The sequence below is a fragment of the Tupaia chinensis genome, unplaced genomic scaffold, assembly GCF_000334495.1.
Source record: "Tupaia chinensis unplaced genomic scaffold, TupChi_1.0 Scaffold144482_1, whole genome shotgun sequence".
NCBI lineage: Eukaryota > Metazoa > Chordata > Mammalia > Scandentia > Tupaiidae > Tupaia > Tupaia belangeri.
This window is the reverse complement of record NW_006204341.1, coordinates 2,203,435-2,227,788: the sequence shown is the minus strand read 5'-3', so window position 1 is coordinate 2,227,788 and position 24,354 is coordinate 2,203,435. Positions and strand designations below refer to the sequence as shown.

The following is a 24,354-nucleotide window of genomic DNA, read 5'->3' as shown; positions in this document are numbered from 1 at the left end:
AATTAGAGTATTCTGAAGAATTTTCACATTTTTAAAAAGTCCTGCCATTAGGACTCCTTTTTATTTTCTTTTTTCTTATGTGGTATAGTAAATCTCACATTTAAAAGGTTCTTCACTGACCCCAGAAATTACTATTTATTTACGTTACTTTTAAAATGGACAAAACTGCCTATAGCATACTATTCATACAGAGAAAAATGAAAAAAAACTATACCCAGACTTACAGCTTTCTCCACAGATAAAATCTTTCTTAACTAATTTCTTGTGTTGCTTTCCTGGAAATGTTCTATGCCTCTCGAAGCATGTATATTTATCATTTTTTATTTTTATTTTTTATTGATTTCACAAAATACACTTAGAGATTATTCTATAGGAGCTTTTGTTTATCTACTGTGTTTTTTTAAAAATTCCTTCCTCCCTCCCTTCCTTCCTTCCTTCCTTCCTTCCTTCCTTCCTTCCTTCCTTCCTTTTCTTCCTGTTTTTTCTTTCATGAAAAATTGAAACACACATACATACACACACACACACACACACACACAAACACACACAAACACAGATCCCTGAAAGGTTCTTGCCATGCTGTGATCTTCCCCAGAAGCCTCCTAGCCAGCCAGGATCATAGGCATACATGGGCATTACTTGGCATGTTCAGATCCACTTGGGATCTGATCCCAGGTACCTCATGTGGCTTTATCATTGCCAAACAGTGCCCCACTGTCTGTGGTACCGTGACCGTTTTATTTTTACATATTACATAGAATTCTGTGGCATAGGCTTATCTAATTCATTTAACCAGTTCTTTATTGATAGATACTTCGATTAGTTCTAGTCTTTCACTATGTCACGAAATGCTGTGGCAAATATGTTTCTAAATATTCCTTTGTGCACATATGTGATGCTATCTGTAGGATAAATTCTAATCAAAACTCCTGAATATAGTCCTGTGTAAATTTAGAATTTTGAAAGATGTTGTAAAATTTCTTTCTAATGAGTTTGTGTCAGTTCAGTGTCACCGAGAATGTATATGAATATCTGTTTTCCTATAACCTTTCTGTATCTTACAGGTAAAAATGGTAAATCCTTAGTGTTAAAATTTTTATTCTTAAGAGTGAGTTTAAACAGCATTTTCTTCTATTCCTAGGTGATTTTAATTCATTTTGTGTGAATTTCCCCCTCTAGTTCTTGGCACATTTTTTATTGAGCAGTTGCTCTTTTATGTATTGATTTATTTGTATTGTCCTACAAAAATCATAGATTTCATAAAATGTTAGAGTTAGTATGGACTTCAGAAGTGATTAAGCACTGATTCTTTATTTTAGAAATAAGGAAACTAAAGTTAGAGACAGAGAGGTAAGTGTAAAACCCATCAGTGAATTTCTAAAGGCAGTGTAAGTATAGGAGGAAAAGCCAGAGGAGATAGAGTTACATAGAGTTGCATTCCAGCTATGATGCTTGTAACCTTGGAGACTGAATCTTCTCATCCGTAGAATGAATAGACTAATGTTCAAGTAGTAGTGTTGTAAGAATTAAATAAGGTTATATATTGAAAGCATTCAGTGCAGTGCTTGGTATCTCACAGGCACTTAAATATGAATTTCCTTTTCCTTTAACCTTAAGTTGTAAGGCGAGTGTGTGTGTGTGTTTTGTTCTGTTTTAGTTATTGACACTTAATACAACTGTTAATTCAGCAAGATAATTTCTGGCTCTTCTGTGCAGCACTTGGTAGAGCTATAATCAGTTACATAATAGAAGCAGTTCTTTACTGCAGCTGCCAAAACCTAATCAAGCCAAAGTAAAACCAAACAAAAATCATATACAGGCTGTCATGTACTCACTGCTGAGAATGCTGCATTTCCATTTCTCCTAACTTTGATCTTCTATATGACACTACTTCTGCTTTCCTAATTTTGAATATTTAAGTACAAATCAGGACAGGGGTACCTTTCAGTGCCATTACTGTCACTATGATTTATTTCTGAAGGAACATTTAAGGGATCAATTAAACATGATAGCATATTGCAGACATGCATAGCATAGCCAAAACAAATTTTAATGATATAAAGCTGTCTTAAAAAAATAAAAAAAAAAATTAAAAAAAGCCCTCAATACCTATTGATTGATCTTCCTGTAATAGAAGTTTCTAGTCACCAGCAGTGCCTTGATTCACAATTTGGTCAATAGGTGGCAGGATTAGAAAGAAATCCACTGGAGGCTCTGGCTCCAGGGAAGTTAAAAGGCACTGTCCTGGTTTTCCTAGCTCTAGGGTAGCACTTTCTTTCCCATCTTGCTACTCATTGCAGCTCTACTCATCCGCACTCCAGAAGGAGCAATGCACCTATTTTTAAGATCTATTTCCAATGCTCTTAGGTCCAGTGTCCCAAAACCTTTGAGAATTTTCCCTTACTGCAGAGGCATTGGAAAACTCATGTCTCTGTTTATACTAAATGCATTATCAAATGTTACTAGTCTTTGTTTTCAAGAAGATGTTTAAGAGTTTTATATAGTTTAAGATTCCCAAATAGAAAGAAGCTTTAAAATATACAAATTCTCTGTCTATAATATTAGATTGTTGGGAAAGTCATGAAATATTTTTCTGGTTTTTCTGTGCAAAAGTGTGTCTGACTTTCCTGACAACCCAATATTTAAATGTATCAATATTTAATATGTGAAAGTACCGTCAGTCTATACTTTGCATTTTAATTACTAATTCTTAGAGTTTTTGAGAAAATTGTTGTTATTTTTTAATCTGTCAGAGGGCATATGAACTCAAGAGAGAGAGAGTGAGAGAGAGAGAAAGTAAGAAAACATCCCTCATGGGGGATGGTTATACTGCAATCCCTTCTTCCCTATTTCTTCCTCCTTTTGGAATGTTGGACATGCATGCACATATACCCAACATGTTTTTTGAGATACCGAGTATGGAACTGGAGATGTAAAGTTGACCACATGGGATCCATCTGCCTTTACTGCCATACCACTGACTGGCCCAGAGAAAATTATTTTCTTTTCTTGTTTTTTAGAATTATTTATTTAGTTTTATTCCTTTTATGCAAGATATCTTTTATTATTATTATTATTATTATTTTTAGTGAGAGAGATAGAGACAGACAGACAGGGGAAGTGAGAAACCACGCCACCAGGTCCAGGACTCAAACTGCAGTTGGTCATGTAGGAGTCCAGCACCTTAAGCACCATGCTACCTGCCGGCTGTAAGGAAATTATTTTTAATGTTCTTTTTTTATTTTTGAGAGGTTTTTGCTATAGGGTGCATGCACTCACGAAAAAGACAGACAGAAAATGAGAAATCGCCCCCCAGGGAGTATGGCCACACCGCAATCCCTTCTCTTCCATTCTCCTCTCAGGATCCTGGGCACTCACGTACCCGCACCCAGCGTGAGTTTTAAGCTACTGGGTCCGGGACTCAAACCATGGTTGACTACATGGTAGCCCAGTAACATAGCCATTATGCCAACTGCTGGTCCCTTTAATGTTCTATTATAAAACAGATTATTTCTGTTTTAGGAGAGAATGAATCTTTCATTTCATGTACTAATAGCTTAAGTTTATACAGCACCTACTATGTGTAAGCCATTATACAAAATGGAAGGGAGAGAAATTGATAAAGTGTTGTCCATGTATCAAGGAACTCATAATCCAATGATGGAGGCAGGAAAACATACATTACTTTTAGTCAAATTTTAATAAATACTAGAATAGATACTTTTTTAAACCTATGGGAATATAAAGTAGAAATTGTTAGTTGTGAATCGGGTCTGTAGAGATCCCAGATGTGGTACTAATTTGAATTGGGCCTTGAGATCTAAGTTGGATTATAAGAGAGAAAAAAGAAATATTACATTTTAGGCAAATAATACCATTAGCAAAGTATTAACTTTGAAGAAAAACTTCAGGCAAATTAAATTTAGCAGTTTATTTAAGGAAAGAATTCATGAATCAGACATCACTCAAAATCAGAAGAGGTTCAGAGAGCTCCATCCAGCAGTGTGAGCAGCCAGGTATTATAGGATGAACATGAATGCCAAATAGAGAAACCATCTGATTGGCTATGGCTTGGTATTTCCCTTTTTTGAACATGGTTCCATATGGTATTACTCTATATGGAAATGCTCTGATTGATTGGATGCCTGTGATTTGCTGAAGAAGTTTGTCTGTTTGTGCTTGGCACAAAATATATGCCTTAGTTAGGTTTTAGTTTGCAATGAGAGGACTTCAAAAAGTTTGTGGAAAATGGAATCAAAGTACAAATTTATTTTGGTGCTAAAATTTTTGAAATCTATGCATAGTCGTTTCCATGAACTTTTCAAAGATTTCTTGAAATTTAGAACTCAAAGTTCAGAGATAGCCTAAGGCCAATGGCCTCCTGTTGATCTGTTTTAACAGTAGGATGGTGGAATTGTGGAGTGAGGAAAGTTGGGGCGAAGGTGATAAGGAGAACATAATACTGAAGAATTTCAGTTTCATTTCTCCCCCCCCACACACACATATTTTATTGATCTACAGAATTTCTTAATTATTTTAACTACTTTCAGTAGCAGTTCTTTAAATGCTAGGGGCCCAGTAATTTGGTGATTAACCCTCAAGTAGTATTTTGGTAGACAGAAGACAAAAATTTACAGATAGACAATGATTGTGAATAAATACCAGCAGTTCTGGTAAGATATAATGATCTCTGACCAGTACAATTTCTTAATCTTCATATTTAATGTCTCTTCTAGTTCTCAAATACTGTCTTCTCATGCTAGTGACATTTATGTTCTCTTTGTAAGCCATTATGATGCCATATGACAAAAAGTATTTCAAAATGCTCTGTGGATTAATGCAATATGTTTATTTGTATACGTATGTACATATTATTTTATTATTGTTTATTAGAAGCAGCTGGAAAAGACACTGTTAATACTTTTGGATATGTATCATGTATGTAATTGTTGGAATTTGTATATGCCCTCTAGTTTAGTTTATTATTCAGTTTTATGATATTTAGGGGCCATAAAATGATCAAGAACATAATGATAGTACCATTTCCTTAAGAAAATCTATAGTAATTATAGATAATAGTGAAATTATATAAGAATTAAAGTAATGATGGTTAATATTAACTAAATTCAAAATAATAATAAAATATGTAGCTTATAACTGCTAATTCGAATTAGAATTTCTAGGGTTCTCTAGAGGCTTCAGAAAGAACAAAGAGTGTGTGTGGAAGTTGAAAGCAATTTCTTTGGTTTTAATGTTGCTTGGAGGAAATTATAAGAAATAAACATGAGAAGCTAATAAAATTTGGCTTCTTCTATAATATATTTCTATGGTGCAATTTAGCTTTAATAATAACAGAGAAATTGAAGTATTAATAAATATTTCAAATGCATATAAATCTCATTTTGCATTGTTTGAAATATTAGGAATAGCTTCAAAATTATGGTGGAACTGAGTTTGAAGATGTATGTATGTAAATGTGCTTTTCCTCTAGGATCATATTTTAAATTGTATTTCTTAGAATCTGTTGGCTACGTCGGAAGATACCCACCCTTGCTTGGTTGCTCATTATAGTCCTGTGTGTTTAGTGAAGTAATGAAAAGACAAAAGAATGGCAAAATGTAATTCATCACTTTCTTCATAATATAGAAATTCTTGGATATGACTTGAAAGTAAAAAGATACCAGTCATACAGTACACACCCCTTATAAAATGGTGCTGAAGTGTTCGTTGAGATCTAGTGTCCTAACAAATAATTTATCTTAATGACATGACATGCGTGCTTCTGTAGTATAAGTCTTAATACATGAAGAAACAAACCAAGAAGTCTTAATTTTTCTAGTCAGCAAAACAAAAACTCTACTTATCTGTCTTTGTCTGTTTGGGCTGCAATAACAAAACACTGTAAACCAAGTATCTTATAAACAAAAGAAATGTATTTCTTATAGTTCTGAAGGCTGAGAAGTCTAAAATCAAAGCATCAACAAATTGGGTGTCTGGTGAGTGCCCATTTTCTGGTTCATAGTGGGTGCCTTTTTGCTGTGTCCTCACATAGTGAAAGGGGTGAGTTAGCTCCCAGGGCCTCCTTTGTCAGGACACTAATCGCAATTACAAGGACACTGCCCTTGTGACCTAATCACCTGCCAAGGCTCTACCTCCTAATAATATCACCTTGGGAATTTAGTTTCCATGTATGGATTTCAGGGAGACACAAACATTCAGTATTTTGCAATACTTATACATAATTTTATCATTTTTGTTATATCAGAATTATTTTCATTTCTCTATATAAACTTTATTATTTTGTCTATTACCTTACTAAAACTTGTGTGTGTGTGTGAGAGAGAGAGAGAGCACATGACCTCACTAGAAAGGAGAGAGACAGAGAGAGGAAAAGTGAGAAACTTCCCACAGGGCGATGAACATGCTGCAACCCCTGCAACCCCTTTTCCTCCCTTCTCCTCTCTAGATTTTAGTCACACATGCACACATGCCCAGCATGTTTTTTAAGCCACCAGGTCCAGAACTTGTACTGTGGTAGGCCATGTGGTAACCCAGTTCCTTAACCACTGTGCTCCTGCTGGCCCCACCAAAATTTGTTTTTATTATTAACATATTAAGTGTTTGAACTTATGATGACACATACATTTATTTCCAGTTGGCATTTTCTAGTACCAACCAATCACCTCCTTTACATAAAAGAGGGAGTAGGGAATTTTTGAGTAAGAGACACATGCCATTGTTTAATTATAAATAACTACTTAGTGATAGAAGCTGACATAGACAGTTACTTATGAAAGAAGTAGATATCAAAATAGCTGTGTTTTTGCCTATTGGCAATGGTGTGGTGATCGTACTACTATTAGCATCACTGTAACTACTAATGACAATAGCAATCATATAATAATAACTTATTTATTTCTTTATTGAGAGGTTTTTTTTGTTTGTTTGTTTTTGATTTTGCTGTAGGGCATGTGGCGTTTGCTAGAGAGACAGAGAGAAATAGAAAGCTAGAAATCACCCCCCAAGGGTATGGCCATGCTGCAATACCTTCTCCTCCATTCTCAGGATTTTGGGCACATTTCCACACGGACCCAGTGTGAGTTTTAAACTACTGGTTCTGGGACTTGAACTATGGTTGACTACATGGGAGTCTAGTGACTTAACCATTACTCCATCTCCTGGTTCCAGTAGTATATTTATTAAGCATTTATTCTGTCCCAAGAGATATGGTAACTATTTTAAATCTGTATCTTATTTAGTCCTCATGCCAACCCTAGATATTGTTGTTACTGTTTTACAGGTTTTAAAAAATACTGAGACAATGGGAAATTAAGCAGTGTGTCTTGGTTTCGTAACTAGCAAGTAGGAAAACTATACTTGATCCTATGTTTGTTCTTAAGCACTTCCCTATGCTGTATCAATGACTTTTTCATTTTTTTATAACAATGATTTTTATTGACTCTTATACTCTCAGTAATTTGTGCATTTTGTTGCTCTGTTAACTGATCCTCTTTTCATTCAGTTAATGATTTAGTTCCACATATATTGTATTATCTTATGTGATATGTAATCCTATTATCCTGTCACTGAAGACAGTTCTTCAGAGCTCAAACCAAAGCTAGGAAGGTGTATGTTATCCACTAAAGGGAATAAGGTTATTCTTTTTATGACTAGTTTTTTTTTTTTGGCATTTCCTGCATGGAATCTGTCAGTGGTAAAACATTGCTATGACTTGAGGTCTGTTTCTAGTCATGAATGAAGGAATGCAATCTACATGTCAGGCATTTGGTAATGATGTATTAATATATCTGGAGTGTGTGAAATAATGAAATACAGTTTTTCACTTTGTCTCTTTTGAAGTTAACTTGTGTTATTTTAATATGACACTTTTTTTTTTGCGCATAGTGCATTTGCATTCCTTGGAGAAAGAGATAGTGAAAGGGAAAATGAGAAATTACCCCCCAGTGGAGGTGGCCATGCAACAATCCATTTTCCATACTCCTGAAAATTTTGACAGTCTTGCACAGGTACCCACCATGATTTTCAAGCCATTGTGCCCGGGACTTGAACCACAGTCAGCTATGTGGTAGTCCAGCTCCTTAACCATGCCACCTGATGGTCCCTGAAGTGACACTTTGTACCTGGGAGTTAGTAATACTACCGATCCTCATTTCTGTGATTTTTACTGATAAACATTATGTCAGTTATGTAGAATAATGAGCATTGTATTGATAGTATTTGCAAATCACATAGATTTTCCTTCATACTTTGAATTATCATTCTAGCTAAATTAGTTTTATATTTGCAAATAAAAAATTATTTACATTGAAATCCAATGGATACTTTAACACTATTGTAATACCACAAAGGTATGTGATTGCTTCTACTACATATTAATGACAAATAAAACACTTCTGGGGACCAGCAGATTGCATAATGGTTATGTCACTGAACTCCCACATGGTTGACCATGGTTTGAGTGCTGGAACCGGTAGCTGAAAACTCATGCTAGGTGCATGTGCGTGCGTGCCCAAGATCCAAAGAGCAGAGTGGAGGAAATGGGATTGAGGCATGGACATCCGTGCCCCCCAGGCGTGATTTCTCACTTTCTGTTTCTCTGTCTCTCTCTGTCTCTCCAGTGAGTGCACGCACCCTGTAGCAAAAATCTCTCTTAAAAAATATACTTTCAGGCTATATCTTGCATGTTGTAAGGAAAAAAAAAAATACAAAGTGCCAGCAGGTGGCATGGTGGTTCAAGTGCTGAACTCTCATGTGGTAGTTCATGTACCAGACCTGGTGGCTTGAAAATCATGCCAAGTGCTTACACATGCCTGTCCACAATCCCAAGAGGAAAAGGCATTGTGGTGTGGCCATTTCCCACACTCCCCCGAAGGAGGTAATTTCTCACTATCCTTCTCACTGTCTCTGTCTCTGCCCAGCGAGTGCATGTGCCCTATGGGAAAAAAAAAATAAAAAAAGAAGAATTAGAGAATTCTCTTATTTAAGAAATATAATTAATTTAATTTATAGAATTTAAAATCTGGTAGCTTTTCTGAGGCATTACATATAAGTAATTAATCTATTTGTCTTTATTTTTTTAAAGAATTATATTACTTAAATTTATTTATTTGTTTAGTTACTTATTTTAATTTGACCAGAAAGGGGCAGAGCAAGGGAGAGAAAGAGAGGGAAAGTGTGAAAGCAAGCTGCCAGGTCTGACATGTGAGAGTCCAGCGTTCTTAACCACCGCGCCACCTGCTGGCTCCTATTGGTCTTTATTGGTGACAGCAAATTTAACTCATTCTTTTTGTTATATTGTTCATTAATATATAGGTATTAGTTTTTTTTTTCTAATTTTAAACCATGCTTATTGGTATTATTTTTATCATTAATATAATTACTTTAAAATAATGTTTCACATTTTGTAAGGTAGGTGTTACAACTGAGTTAAAGGTACTTTCCAGATAATGTACAGGAGATGACCCCAAATACCCAAACTTATAACTTGAAAATATCTATTCTATTTTAATGTATGCTTCTTAAAATACAGTTGCACTTGAAAACAGATTAACATTTTTTTATGTGTGTAACTATCACACTGAAAAGATTTTTAGCTTTTTATTTTATTGTTATAGTTAATATTAGTTTCCTATATCCATTTAATGCATTATCCCAAAATTTAAAAGAATTTCGGTGTATCAAAGTAAATGTCTATTTCCTGATTTGTTGTGACTGTAAGGAAACATTCAAGTTCTATCATCTCCATTTAAACAACTATAAAATACATTAATAATCAATAAAATAGAATAATTATCAGAAGTGTTTATTAGAATAAAGATAAGTATATGTCACAAATGTATAGCAGAATCAGCCATTTGAGCAATTATGTATTAATATGTGTTGTACACATACCGTATGCCAGGTACTTCGTGAAGTGCTTTACATGGATTATTTCATTTAATTTTGTTATGTTCCTTATACTGTTGGTATTATTAATGTAGCCATTTTTCAGATGAGCAAAGTAGAGCAGGAGATCAAAGCTCAAGCAGATTCCAAAGCCTGCATACTTCACTTACTTTGTTATGCTTATGACATGATCAAAGGCATGGAAATAGGATGTATTAGCACAAGCCTGAATCCACAGCGTGCTTGTAAACACTGCTGCATCATTCTGTACTGTAACTGTGCCTCTGAAAGCTCCATTATCAAAAATCTCAGTTCAGGATCCCCTTAGCTGTCCCACAGAACAAGCATAGGTTATTTATTTGTTAATTCTTGCCCTTTGAAGTATCTTATTCTTGCTTACCCAATCCTATCTAGCTTATGTAGGGTATTAATGCATTTGTATTCATTGGACCCAGTAAAAATGTGCACATACAGAGACAGAACTATATGAATTGATTTGCCCACTAAATGGCTTACAGTGTTTTGAATCAGGCCTGTCAATATAATCCCCATTTGGAAAGTGAAAATATAATGAAGTTACTGGCCACCCTTGGTTCAGTTCTCCATGTATGTGTGATATGCCTTTGGTTTATTCATGGTCAGATATTAACACTAGCTTGATTTCTCCCTTTCTCTTGGCTCCATTTCCTCACATTCTGTCATTTGTTGAGGCTGGTTTAAGGATCATAATTTTTAATTTAAATTAATTTTATAGGAGCCTAAGCAAAATATGTGATGCATTAAAATAGCAAATACAGCTATCACAAATTATCAATATTTCCTCCCTTAGAATGGCTTTACTGAGAATTGACTGTGTCTGGCTTTATGTGATAAGAATAGACTGATAACATGCTCCTGGCGATGTGTAAGAAATGTGTTGTTTCGTAGCATGTAATTGCTTTTAATAGAAGGCAACAAAAGTAACTATTCTGTGACATGTGATGCTATTAGGATATTTGTAATATTATTTGAAAAGAGAAGCTGGTGTGATGAGGTACCTTTTGTTCCATTAACAGCGATAATAAAGATGCTATCTCTACTCTCCTGGGTTTTACTTAATATTGGCTCTTACAGTATCAGATCACATTTCTATTAATTATTGGCATTTTGATTCTATTTCACAATCTTTTGTTTTCTCAGTGCTGACAGTTTAACAATTTTAATAATTTATTGTATTACCAAATGTTAATATATAAATCCATGATATATCAGAATATGGTTTAAAATCTTTGTGTTGTAGGTTAGAGATAATAATTTTATTAATAATAATATGACTTCACATTATGCAATTTCTTAATCCATTTCAAGGCATAAACTGAATACATACAAAGAATCATAGGAAATTTTTAAAGATTTGAGACAGGGTTTTGGGACACAACTCTAGCCTTTTGTTTTGTTTTGTTTTCCTGAAGTTTATCCATTTATTTATTTCATGTGGGAAGGGAGATGGAGAGGGGGTATTCCCAAAAGGATCTCTTGCCACAATTTTCTCCCCAGATCTCCTAGCCACCTAGCCAGCCAGAATCATCACAGGCACACATACACACTTCCAGCAGGTGCAGGTCAATCTGGAAGTTGAACCCCGATCTTCCATATAGCCTGCAGTATTGCAGAGTACTGCACCATTATCGTTAGGCCTAATCATTTTGACTATCCTTCCCTGTGAAGGCTTGCAATCAGCCATATTCTTTTTGGGGTTCACTTACAGCTAGCCTATGAAAGCAGTCGGATTTGGGGTAGTGCTTTAAACCATTTGGTCTGCTAATATTGTCCACCATTCTTAAGTAATGATCATGCTATGCATTGTAATTATTAGAGCATAATGCTGTTTTGATTTCTAGTAGTAATGATTTTGTTAAACTGATCATTTCATCTATTTTTGCCTAATGCTTTCTGTGACCAGTGATATTTATGATGAGAAGAGGCTAGGGTTGTTTGTGCTCATGGTGTAAAACAAAGGTGACTGACCCAGTCGGAATTGAATTCAGGACCTTCGTGTTATCAGCATGGTGTACTGCCATTTTAAATAACTGGCCATAGGTAGAAACATATGATGACAAAGAACTGAAATTGTCAGTTATTTTAAGCAGCTTGTTCTATAGGGTATGGACTTGATAGTGTTTGCTTTCTCCAATAGCTGTACCTGAGAATAATCTCTTACATTATTTAATATTGAACAACTCATATGTGCATTTAAAATTTAATACCTTCACAGATAAGAGTATAAGAATATAAATAGATCGTATTTTTGAAAAGGAAGGCAATCTGACACAGCCACCGTGATGTACAATGCTTAGATGCTGTGCTCTACAGGCTGGGACCACATATGAGATGCCTGGGTTTGATTCTCAGCCTAACCTAAAGGCCAGTGTAGTGGTAAGTGCCTGTAGATCCAGCTAGGAGGCTGAGGAAGGAAGATCAAAATATCAAAACCTTGTTTTTTGTGTTTTTTAAAGGCAAATTGACAACTTAATTTTGTTATTTTCAGATATAAACATATTTTAACTAAGGTTTATTGCAAAAAGTGGTACTTGTACAAAGCCTTTTCAGCATTATACTAATATGGTATCGTTTTCACTTTATCTCAGTGATAGTCTCCATTTCTAGGTACCCTTGGAGACATCAAAGAAATTATTATAATTTTTTAAAAGAGATTTTTGGTGTAGGGCACATGCACTCACTGGAGAGACAGAGAAATACAGAAAGTGAGAAATTATCCCTCCAGGGGGGATAATCATACTGCAATCCCTTCTCCTTCATCCTCCTCCTCTCAGAATTTTGGGCATGGATGCTCACACGCCCAGCATGAGTTTTTTGGTTTTGTTTTTTGTTTTTGTTTTTGAGAGGCTTTTGCTATAGGGTACATGTGCTCGCTGGAAAGACAGAGAGAGGCAGAGAGACAGAAAGTGAGAAATCACCCCCCAGGGGGGATGGCCATGCCGCAATCCCTTCTCCTCCATTCTCCTCTTGGGATTCTGGGCACGCACGCACATGTGCCTGGAGTGAGTTTAAGCCACCAGGTCCAGGACTTGAACCATGGTCGACTACATGGGAGTCCAGTGACATAGCCATTATGCTAACTGCTGGTCCCAACACCCAGTATGAGTTTTAAGCCACCATGTATAGGACTCAAACCACGGTCAAATATGTGGGAGTCCAATGGCATAACTGTTATGCCATCTACTGTTCTCAAGGCAATTATTTATTATTATCAGCTATTTAAATTTTAATAAATCTTCAAACATACTCTTACTAATTTCATTGGTGGGCAGAATATATTTGTGCTTCAGTGTTTGTATATTGCATAATATTTCAGTGTTTGTATATTGTATAATATTTACTAGGAAACTATTAAAATCTAATCACATAGTAGTCTTAAGAGTTTGTTCTGATTTTTATAAATTTTGTGTCTTTAAATGAGTAGTATCTTTTATAATTTAGTATTTATATGGTATATGTTGCTGTTCTGGGTTGTCTCTTTTAATGGAGGAGAAAAAATATACAGAACTTCGGAGGTATATGTGGAAGATAAAGACAATTAAATGTTTTTACAGTAGTTTTTTCCTTGTATTTTGGTATTTTTAGCTTAGGCCTATTCATGTACTTCTAGAGTAGGAGTAAGAAGCAAAAGAAGCAGTGATATCAGTCATTGTGTGTCCACATCTTTAGGGATTGTTTAGATTTTTTTTTCCAAAGATAATCTGAACCTTTTGTTACCAGAGGAAAATATAATGGGCTCTAAGGCCTTTGGGAAACTTGCTATAATATAGGTTCATTCTTATGTCATAAATTTCTTCTGGACCATACATTATAGAAGATCCTGTCCCTGCTATTGAATTCTTTCATGGTTATAAGAATTACAATGCCTTGTGCTCTTTTGGGCGTTAAGTCGCAAGACTCGCTTTTTGCAGTGTTAGCTCCCCATCTCTATTATTTGTCTCTTATAGCAACAGTAACACTGTTTGGCAGGGTCTAGCACCTCAGGATTAATGTGCATACATTTACAACAAATATATGTAAAATGAATTAATTCATGTGCTCTGCTAGATTCACTTTGGTCTGTGAGCATTGCGTTTGCTGCTTGTTGAGGACACTTTATACCCTTTAGCCAGTGAGTAGTCTACAACCAGGAATGTACATATGAACTGGAAATTTGACTGTTTATATAATAAGAGAATGAATATAATTAAGAGTTGATTCATAAAGTATTTGTTATATACTGGACATTCTTCTGAACATTTTGCTTATATGAACTCATTTTATTAATCCTCATGAAAGAAAACCTATAAGCGAATGTTGTTATCTCCAGTTATATAGATGAGACAATTGGGTCATAGGGAGCTTAAGTGACTTGCCCAAAAGTCACAAGAGTAATAATAGAGAACAGAGCTGAGTTAGAACCTAATGCTCTTAATTACTATACAAAGTGCCAGCCTCCAGTTCATTCACATGATGTCAGTTATGTAACTGCTAATCTAGGTGCCATTTATGTATTTTTGAGTAGATATTATACAGACTGCAGCCCTATTCCACTGACCTGATATATGCCCAGGCAAGTGGAGGGTTATCCAGAAGCCAGGATGGGAATGACAGCAGGGAAGAGTTAGTCTAGATGAGTGATAAACTCTGGCTGTGGGAGAATTTCCACACTATCCACATTTCAGTTTCTCTGAGTTGCTTCTGAGTCTGGGCAGTATCATTCATTCTTGGCATCTAAGTATACTTATTCTAGAATCAACTTTTGAAGGTGACATTTAGAATAACGAGGGTCATGAAAAGCTCTAACAGAAGCATTTTTTCTTGCTTTCACCCCTCCAATTGTGTATTCTCACCAGATATTCCCTATTAAAACTACTCTCTAGGAAGTGTTTCAGAATTCCTTTGTAAGGAATTGCTATATAGGTTTTAGAGGTTTATTTTGGTATTATGTTAAAGATAGGAATTTAAACCAATATTATTATGTCTTCCTGTAATTTTTTACTTTTTTATTTTTTAAAGATAGGATCTTGCTGTATTAAGATCCTTCTGTCTCCCAGGTTGCTGAGTTTAAAGGTACATGCCAGGGGGCCAGCAGGTGATATGGTAAAGGCTCTGGACTCCCACATGGCTGACTACAGTTCAAGTCCCCAAATTAGTAGCTTGCTTTCTCAATTTCTCTCTCTCTCTCTCTCTCTTCCTCCCTCCCTCCCTCTCCCTCTCCCCATCTCTCTCTCTCTCATGAGTACATGTACCCTGTAGAAAATTTAAAAATAATAATAATGATAATTTTTTAAAAATTGAATAATTCTAAAAAAGAATCAAAAAGTACACGCCAGTGCATCTTGCCTTTATGTTTGACCAGGAGTTGAACCAAGGCCTCCCATGCGGTTCTAGTCAGCAAAGCACAGTGTTTTAATAGGAAGCGCCACCTATGCTGAGCTATGTCTTGCTTTTTATATGTATATTCATTACTATTGCCTACTAACAACCTTTACATATAGAAAGGGTCCATGTAGGTTTAGATTTTGTCAGTAATGTTATTGAACCTTCCTGGAGGCTGGCGGTTTGTGTGACTTCTAGAAAAGCTGTAATCTAAGTACCTAAATTGCATTATCATGCCTGTAATGTAAATATTAATGCTTCCCAAATAGTCTTTTCTAGCATGGGGCTTTGAGTTCCAAGGTCATTTCCAGATGTACGCTAAGCAGTGACTGTAAAAAAGCATGAGAGCATGTTTTCTTGACTGAAAGGAATCAATATGCCAACTTACCAAAATATGTCTTTTATACTGTTTCAACCAGATTGCTTTAAAATGTATTGAAAAATTACAAACCATTTATGTTTGTGGAAAGCTTAATTGTATATCAATTTTAATCAAATTTGGCATTAAATTGAAATCATGCTATGACATTTTATTTTCAATAGGAAAAGCACCTGATTATTTATAAGAATCATTCTATTGTCCATCAGCCCTGGCTCACTAAAATATTTGGTGTTCATAAGACTTCACTTGAAATTTTATTTTATTTACATTCAGTGTACATCTTTAAAGTGTACAACATGGTTTTTCCCAGCATGAATACAATGTATGTTAGTCTAGTCAAAGATATTACCATATACATTATCATCCACAGATAACTTTTAATTTTTCTCTCTCTTAAATGTTTTGTTTGTTTTTTCCCTGATCCCTTCTCTCCCACTTCCTGTTACCCACCCCCTCCTTTACTGTGTCTAGTATCTACACTTGCCCTCTCTGCTATTATACCTTCCAGTCTTTCAATTTCTGCTATAGAGTACAGACTTTCGGTGTATATAGGGTTATTTGACATGTCACGACATATTTTCTATGTTTTTCTATGCAAAAATGCCTGATAACTTTTCCTATTACCAGATAATCTAACAGAATCCTGAGTTCTCTGAAGTTTTCGTGAAATTGGAATAAGTTTAGTGCCACAGTGCTTAAGTAATCTTTCCTTTATATTTGTATTATTTATCAATTTGATTTCAGAGGAAATGAAAATTCTTTCTTATTTATATTCGAATAACAGAAATATAAGACTTAAGGACTAGATGTGTTATTCTTGAGGGCATGTACCCTGAAACTCATGGAATTAAAGCTGCCTGTTTTCCTGACCATATAGAGGTTGGCAACTAGGACACGTGTAATAATAGATTAACTCTTTGCCAGTCAAAATAGACAATGTTTTGATACTTTCATTTGATACAATAGTTTTGATAACTTTTAATGAAGACACCAGCTAGGAGTTACATAATCCATTCAGCAGACTTAATATATTAATACACTGATTGACATACAGAATTTGCTGTTTGTAGACAATACTTTTCCCAAGATATGTTAATTGTTAATCTCCATTACTAAGCAGTGGTTAAAGATGCTTTTGAAACTAAATTTTAATCAAAGATGAAATTATTTTTTCAAATCTCACAGACTAACAGCCTAAATTCAAAGAAACTAAACTATAAATTAGTCTTTCCTTCTGCCTGTTTCCTGCAGACATGCACATGTCCCTTTTCTCATCAGACCCAGATACCAGCATAATCAACATAGTGGCAAATGTATTTTACTTTACAAACCTTGGATCAATTGAAGCTTGGGAATTGGGAGCTATAATTCTGTATATAAGTGTTAATAAATAATGATGGCCTATATAGACAGTAATTTACTAAAGAAATTAAATAACACATTTTTCTTGCAATTCTTTCAAGCTGCCATTGAGACTATCCTCCTTGTCTTATTTGCTCATTTTATAATGTATTGAATTTCTACCATATGTCATACATACAGAGCTAGTTTTCTCAGAGTGTTTATTACTCCAGTAGGCCTGTGACCCACAGAGTGAGCAACTCCAAATTCTCAGTGCTGGAAACAGATTTCATTTATCTTATTTTGCTGTGCCAGCATCCCTGTGTTTCTGCACTTTAGGCTTTGCTTGCATTCTTAGAATCAAGATAACTATTTCTTCCTCCTCCCTTAAAGAATCTTTTAGGATCTAAACTATTGTTGTTGTTTAAACATATCTAAACTGTTGTGTGTTAAGTGAACCATTATATATAATGGACAGTGTTTTCTAGAGACCTTCTGCTTATTCTCTTATTCTTGGTCTATTTTTATGTTAGTCCTGTTTTTGCATCCTAAAACTCAGTATGATCAAAAAGATACATTGAACTTTGGGGTCAGCCTGTATTTTAAAGTTTAGAAGTGGGAGTGGAGAAGACAACAGTCACCAGTAGAAGGAAAGCTAAGATAGTGATAAAGTCTATTGGGGGGTATAATGTGCTTGCCACATCACTAGACATTTGGTTTATAGAATTAGTAGTTGAATTTTTGTCTGAGGCAACTGGTTTTAGTTCCTCAGAAATGTACATTTTATTTCCAAGAAGTATTGGGTCATCAGGAAAGTAATGACACGTTTTTGCAGAGAAAAACATGGAAGACTACGTCATGACTTTCTCAACAACCTAGTGTACAGTAAATAATCTTTCCAAGAAAGTATAGGTCCCTTAATAGTAATCCATAAATATGTTTTTCTAAGCATTCTTATATTCACAAATACACACACACACACACATTCAGTATCTACTCTGTAGCAGATGCAAGTCTAGGCCATGGGGGATATAGTTGTGATTAAGGCAGGTATGATCTTGACTCTTTTAGAACTTACAGTCAAAGAGAATAGGTATAATAATAAATATGTGATTAAATTACTATGAATTTCAGGTACTGTTAAGTGCTGTAAAGAAGATAAAATACAGTAATATGATGAAGAATTACTTAAGTAGGGGAATTAAGTGTAATGGTTAAAGAGTAGAATTTTAAAAGCATTTGAATTGGGGAATTTAAAAAAAAAGTATATATCTTCTGAAGCAGAAGTCAACAGGACTTGTTGATGGATTGGATATAGGATATAAAAATAAAAAGCATAAAATAAAAACCACAAGGAATTAAGATCTCTTATAAGTTGGGAGCTTTACTCAAATATAGTACTTCTTAGTAAATGCTCTCTTGTAGCCACTGAATCATAAAAGGCCAAAGAAAATGGTGATGACAGAAAAAGTGGACAGAGGATTGAAATAGTGTGATAATCAAGATAAACCATGTTTTGACGTACTATACTAATATTTTCAAAGGGAGGAAGTACAGCATAGCTTGAATTAGTTCAGTGATCATACATGGAAATAAACTGAATTGCTCTAGTGTTAACATTTGCTTCAACTCTAGGCCTTTATGCCTCTTTAGATTTGACTTAAAGGACAACCTTTACTTTTTTCTCTCTGTCTAACCATTTGGTCAAATTAATATTTAACCTCTAAGTGTTTCTTTTGATTTACTCTACGTTGAGGTCATACTCTGTACTAGGCATGAATTGTGTAATTTGTAATTACACAATTTTACTGTAGTACTGAGAAAATGTTATTCTCATTACAGCTACATCTGTGATCTAAGGAAGATCTTTATGGGGCCAGCAGGTGGCTTGGTGGTTAAGGCTCTGGTCTCCCACATGCCTGACCACAGTCCAAGTTCTGGACCTGGTAGCTTGAAATTCATACCCAGTGCATGTGTATGCATATGCCTAAATCCCAGGAGAATGGAAGAGAAGGGATTAGAAGGGATTGTGGCTGGTCATTCCCCTGGTGGATGATTTCTCACTTTCCCTCTCATTGTTTCTCTGGCCAGAGCACAGGCCTTATGGCAAAAACCTTAAAAAAAAAAAAAAAAAAAAAAAAAAAAAAAAAAATTAAAAAAAAAAAAAAAAAAAATTTTTTTTTTTTATTTATTTATTTATTTTGTATGTGTGTGTGTATCTGAGGGGCACTGAAAGTATACTGATAAAAACCCATTTTGCTGAAAAGCTCATTTAGAGAGAAACTCATTTAGAGAGATATGTAGGTCATTTCTTTTGGATCTTCTATCAACTGGATTAAAGCATTGCATTCTAACTCTCTTCTATCAAATGGATTAAAGCATTGCATTCTAACTCTTTCCAGGTAGAAATAATCTCTATCCAGGAAACTTCAAAGGGTTGTACATTATTTTATTGTAGGAGTTGAGAGTAAATTAAGCATTTGTTAATTATTGAGAAAGAGCCAAAATGAATTATACATATGTGTTTAAAAATTTTTGGATAAGTGTTGAAGTTCAGGTTGAATATCCCTTATCCAACATGCTTGGAACCAAAGGTATTTCAGAATTTGGATTTTTTTCCCCCCTATTTTGGAAATGGAACTGAAGTCTAAACAAGAAATTTATTTATGTTTCATATACTCCTTGTATACATAGCCCAAAAGTACTTTTATATAATATTTTTGTATCACTGTGTTTTGACTACAACTGAGGTCAGATGTAGAATTTTCCAGTAGTAGCTTCATGATGGTACTCAACAAGTTTGAGATATTGGAGCATTTTGCATCATTTAAGATTTTCAGATGAGGAATGTTCAACCTATGTTCTTTTTCTTACCTTTTATTTCTTTTTAAATTTTTGCCATAGGGCAGATGTACTTGCCAGAGAGAGAGAGACAAAGAGAGAAGAAAAGTGAGAAATCATCCCCTAGGATGGATGGCCACACCACAGTCCCTCTCCTCCATTTTCCACTTGGAATTTTGAGCACATATATAGATGCACCTAGCATGATTTTTCAAGCCACCACGTCTGATACTCGAACCACAGAGTGGGCCTTGTGGAATTCAGCACCTTAACCACCATGCCACCTGCCGGCCTCCAACCTGTGTTCTTATTGTGGCTATGTTATTTTTTTATGATAAATCCCCAGGGGTCCACTCACTCTTTTCTTGGTGCTCCACATGTAAGGAGATATTTCTGTAATAACAGTTCTATAGTATAAGTAGAATTCAGAAATCAACTGTGATTGTTGATTATTTCATTGTATTTCATAGTAAATTTAGCATCAACTCTGAATTCTCAGTGGGTTGGGTGACTTTTCCAACTTTATCTAGGGCCATTGAGGTATATTCAACTGTCATATTTTACTTCATTTCAGTTTGAAAGGGAGGTGTTTTAGTACCATTATAACATCATTGGTGAAAGTGTTGGAGAATTGCATTCAAGAAGATAATGTAGCTTCTCTGTGTGATGATCTTCTTAAATAGCATTCTAGTGCATGTGGAAAGTATATTGCAGTTGAGATTTGCTAAACTGCATCTATGATAGCTTAGTTTATTTGATTAGTGAACTCTAAAGAAATAATTGTGGAAGGCCTCTGGGAAGTATATGAGAAAGTTTAAAATCAACTCCTTTAGTCAACTGGCCTTCCTTCTATTTCTGATGTTTGTTTATCACTTCACATTTTGAATTAATAAAGTATAAAAGGAATTATACTATTTCAGTAGTTGAATTTGTTTTCTTTTTGAAGCAGTATCATAATAGGGACCTTAAAATGTATATATAGTCATGCATATGTATGTAGAAGAATAACCAACATTATTTTAGCATCTTATGCTAAGTTGTACATATAAACTCATCTTTAAATTTATATAACTTGTTTACATTTCTACATAAAATCACAGTGTTTTGTACATGCCTTAGACTACAGTGGATTTTGGTCTGCTTAGCAGTCCTCTCATGACTTAGACAAAGGAAAAAGGGCAAGCTAATCCTAGAGCTGAGCAGTAGAAAAGGAGATTTATAGGGCCTTTTGGAAGATCCTGGTGCTTGCACTCTGTCTTGCAAAGAAGCTCTTTCTAGAGGCATAGTACGGGTGGGCCAGGACTTCCATTCTGGTCTGTCATTGCCCAAGCACTCCCAGCTTGAGGGTTTGACTAAGGACTGAGATTTGGTGTAGACTCTACTTGCCAAGCTGTGTACCCACAGAGCCACAGAGTAATTTATGCCCAGTCAGAAAGACTGTCCTTTTCTAATTTGCACAGTATTATCCTATGGTTTTTTTTTTTTTTTTTTTTTTTTTTTTTTTTATCATATGTTTTTGAGACAGCCCAGGCAGACCATGTAGTAAGCAGCTACTGCCCTTGGCTCTACTGGCCTTTTCTCCTCATACTCCCCCAGGGTATTTCTGCAGTGCTTCCTGCTCTGTGCTGGTGTATTCTTTCTTCTTCCTCCACTCTGCCTTTCCTTTGGTAACAGGAATCTAATTCCACTAAGGATGCTTAATTATATTTTTGTTACTGGGAATAAGGTGACCATTATCCTGAAGAGTTATGTATGACATTGTTATTTTGTCAATACCACTGGAGTCTGGACTGTATCTCAATATTTTCTTTCTTAGATTTTCTCTCCTAACACCCCCCTACTTCAGAATGTAGCATCTTTAATTGTAGTTTGCACAGCTCCTCACCTCTGAGTTCATTATAATCTTATACATTAAAAAATACAATTTAAATAGATAAAATAAAAAAGGAAGATGGGAAAGAAATGATAAGAATAGCTCACATTTACATAGCATTTGTTCTATGCCAAGTACTATTATAATTATCTTACATGCATTAATTTATTTTGTCTTCTCAGTACTACTTGGAGGTTACCATTACTAGTCCCTATTTATATATGAGGAAAATAAGGCACAGAAAAGGTAGATAACTTGCCCAAGATGATACAAATTATAGATGGGTCAATGGTGTGTGAAATCAAGGTATTCTGTTTCATGGCCTTTTTAATATTTTTAAATTATGTTATAATTTATGAATTTGTTAATTGCCTCAATATCGTTTTCTCTTTAACTTTTCATCAAGCTCTACAATAAATCATAGCTTATATTTTTCCTACTATTCACTGGAGATAAAGTAACATCACATCAGTAGCATATCATAAAAGGTTTTCCGTTTAATCAATGTAGTGCTTTCATAGAAAGTTATTACATTATAAAAGCTCCATTTCCATAATGCATAACTGGAAGAACCAACTTATTGTATATATATAAACACATATATAACCAGCAGTTTGTTTTCTCTGTCTTTAAGCTAGTGGGGTAGTATAAACTCCAGTATTCCTTAAGTACATTTCCTGTGCTTCACCTCATAAGCATTTCTTGAAATAATGCTCCAAAATGCCTAGTATGCATGAATGAAGTAATGAAAATCTTGGTCTGTATTATCTTTTCAAATTGTCTCCCTTACTTTCTCTTTCTCATGGAGTGTGTGTGTGTGTATTTGTGTACACATATATGTACATATATAGAGAGAAAGGGAAGAGAGAGTTAGTCTGTCATTCCTCTGTATCCATGGGTTCTGCATGTGTGGATTCAACCAACTATGCATCAAGAATATTAAAAAAAAAATAAAAATAACAATACAACAATAAAAATAGTACAAATAGAAACTGAAACAGTAGAATAACATTTATATAGCATTTATACTATGTTAGGTATTATATGTAATCCAGATATGATTTAAAGTCTATGAGTTATATGCAAATACTGCATATAACCCTCACATAGCTACATAAAAGGGAGCATCACTGATTTTGGTACCATTTTGGTCTGTGGAACCAATTCGTCCTGGAACCAATCTCCCACAGATACCAAGGGACAAACTGTATGTGTATCCTGGTGGTCAAGGAATTTAAAACCCCTACCTAAATTTTCATCATTCCTGAGGTTTGCAGTAGTAATTAAAAGTTTATAGATATATGGGGTTTGGTAGGTGGTGTTGTGATTTAAGAACTGGACTCCAACATGGATGACTGCAGTTTGGGTCCTGGACCTGGTGGCTTGCTTTCTTACTTTTCTCTCTGGTCAAATTTTAAAAAATGATAATGATAATAATGAAATTAAATAAATTACTCCTTTTTTTAAAAAAGGTTCATAGATATATGTTTCACAAATCTAGGAGAATGTCCTTGATATGCATGCTGCTAGACCACTCTTTAACCTGAATCAGTAACATAATGAGTATAGAGAGGTTGGATCCATTTTGACCTATTAAACGAGGAAGATTATTGACGAGTATTATTTTGACTAGTTGGCTGTAATCAGTCCTCAATAGAACTGTCAAAAGATGATTGGATAAAAGTCAGTGATAAAACCAAGATAAAAGTGCATAGAGGAAGAAGAGGATTTATCTTTTCTCTATTTAACACAAGCTATGTTAACTCTCATATTATTTTTGATACTTTGGTTCTTGTCCTTAAAGTACTTTGTACGAGTAATCTAGACCAGAACATTCCTGAAAAATATCAGATATTAGATGATGTTTTATAATAATGAGCATATTGCATTTCAGAATACTATGTTTCTTTCTCTTGTAGGTCCATAGGCACAGTACAAAATAACCTGCCCATCCTCTTATTACTACTTGCACAAATAATAGTTGTCTTATTCTTTTTATTCAAAGTTGTATTAGTGTTCGTGTGTTAAGCAGGCAATCTGCTTTTGCGTTGTGTTATTTATATCATAGTAATTCATGTGTGATGATCACAGTTGATTATACCTCAGAGAGTAAGACAGGGTATTGATATGGCCAATGCACACATGCAGAGTTAATAATGGAGAGTTATCTAGAAAGGAGTATAAGGGCAGAACCCTGGGATGGTCTTTAAATGAAGAAACAGAAAAGAAGTATAGAAATTTGCTTGTGATTGGAAAGGATTGGAAAGGAGATCTAGAGAAGAATTTTTCCTAGCAAAAGTCAGATAATAAATGATGCTCATATCACAACTGCTCCCACAGTCATATACATGGTGTTGCACATTTTAAAAATGCTAACTAACTCTATTATGTCCTTTCTGTCTCAAAAGACATGGTGGAATGCAAGCAGGTAAAATTATTTTATTATAGAGAAAACATGGAATGTACTTTGCTTCATGAAAAAGTGATTGATTCACAAATTTCCATAAAGGATTTCCAAAAATAAACTTTGAATCTTACCACAGAACTGATGGTCACCAGTGTGACAAGACACTTTGTCGTCCATTACAGTACACTATGCTAATCCAGAAGT

At 34.8% G+C, this 24,354-nt stretch overlaps 1 protein-coding gene and 1 pseudogene across 1 annotated transcript in view; both read left to right on the top strand.

Moving 5' to 3' along the window:
* DIAPH2 (diaphanous related formin 2) overlaps positions 1-24,354 on the top strand; it is a gene marked incomplete at its 5' end in the record, with an annotated part of 1,076,033 nt that overhangs the window by 366,338 nt on the left and 685,341 nt on the right.
* LOC102478745 (solute carrier family 25 member 44 pseudogene) overlaps positions 10,013-24,354 on the top strand; it is a 24,824-nt pseudogene continuing 10,482 nt past the window's right edge.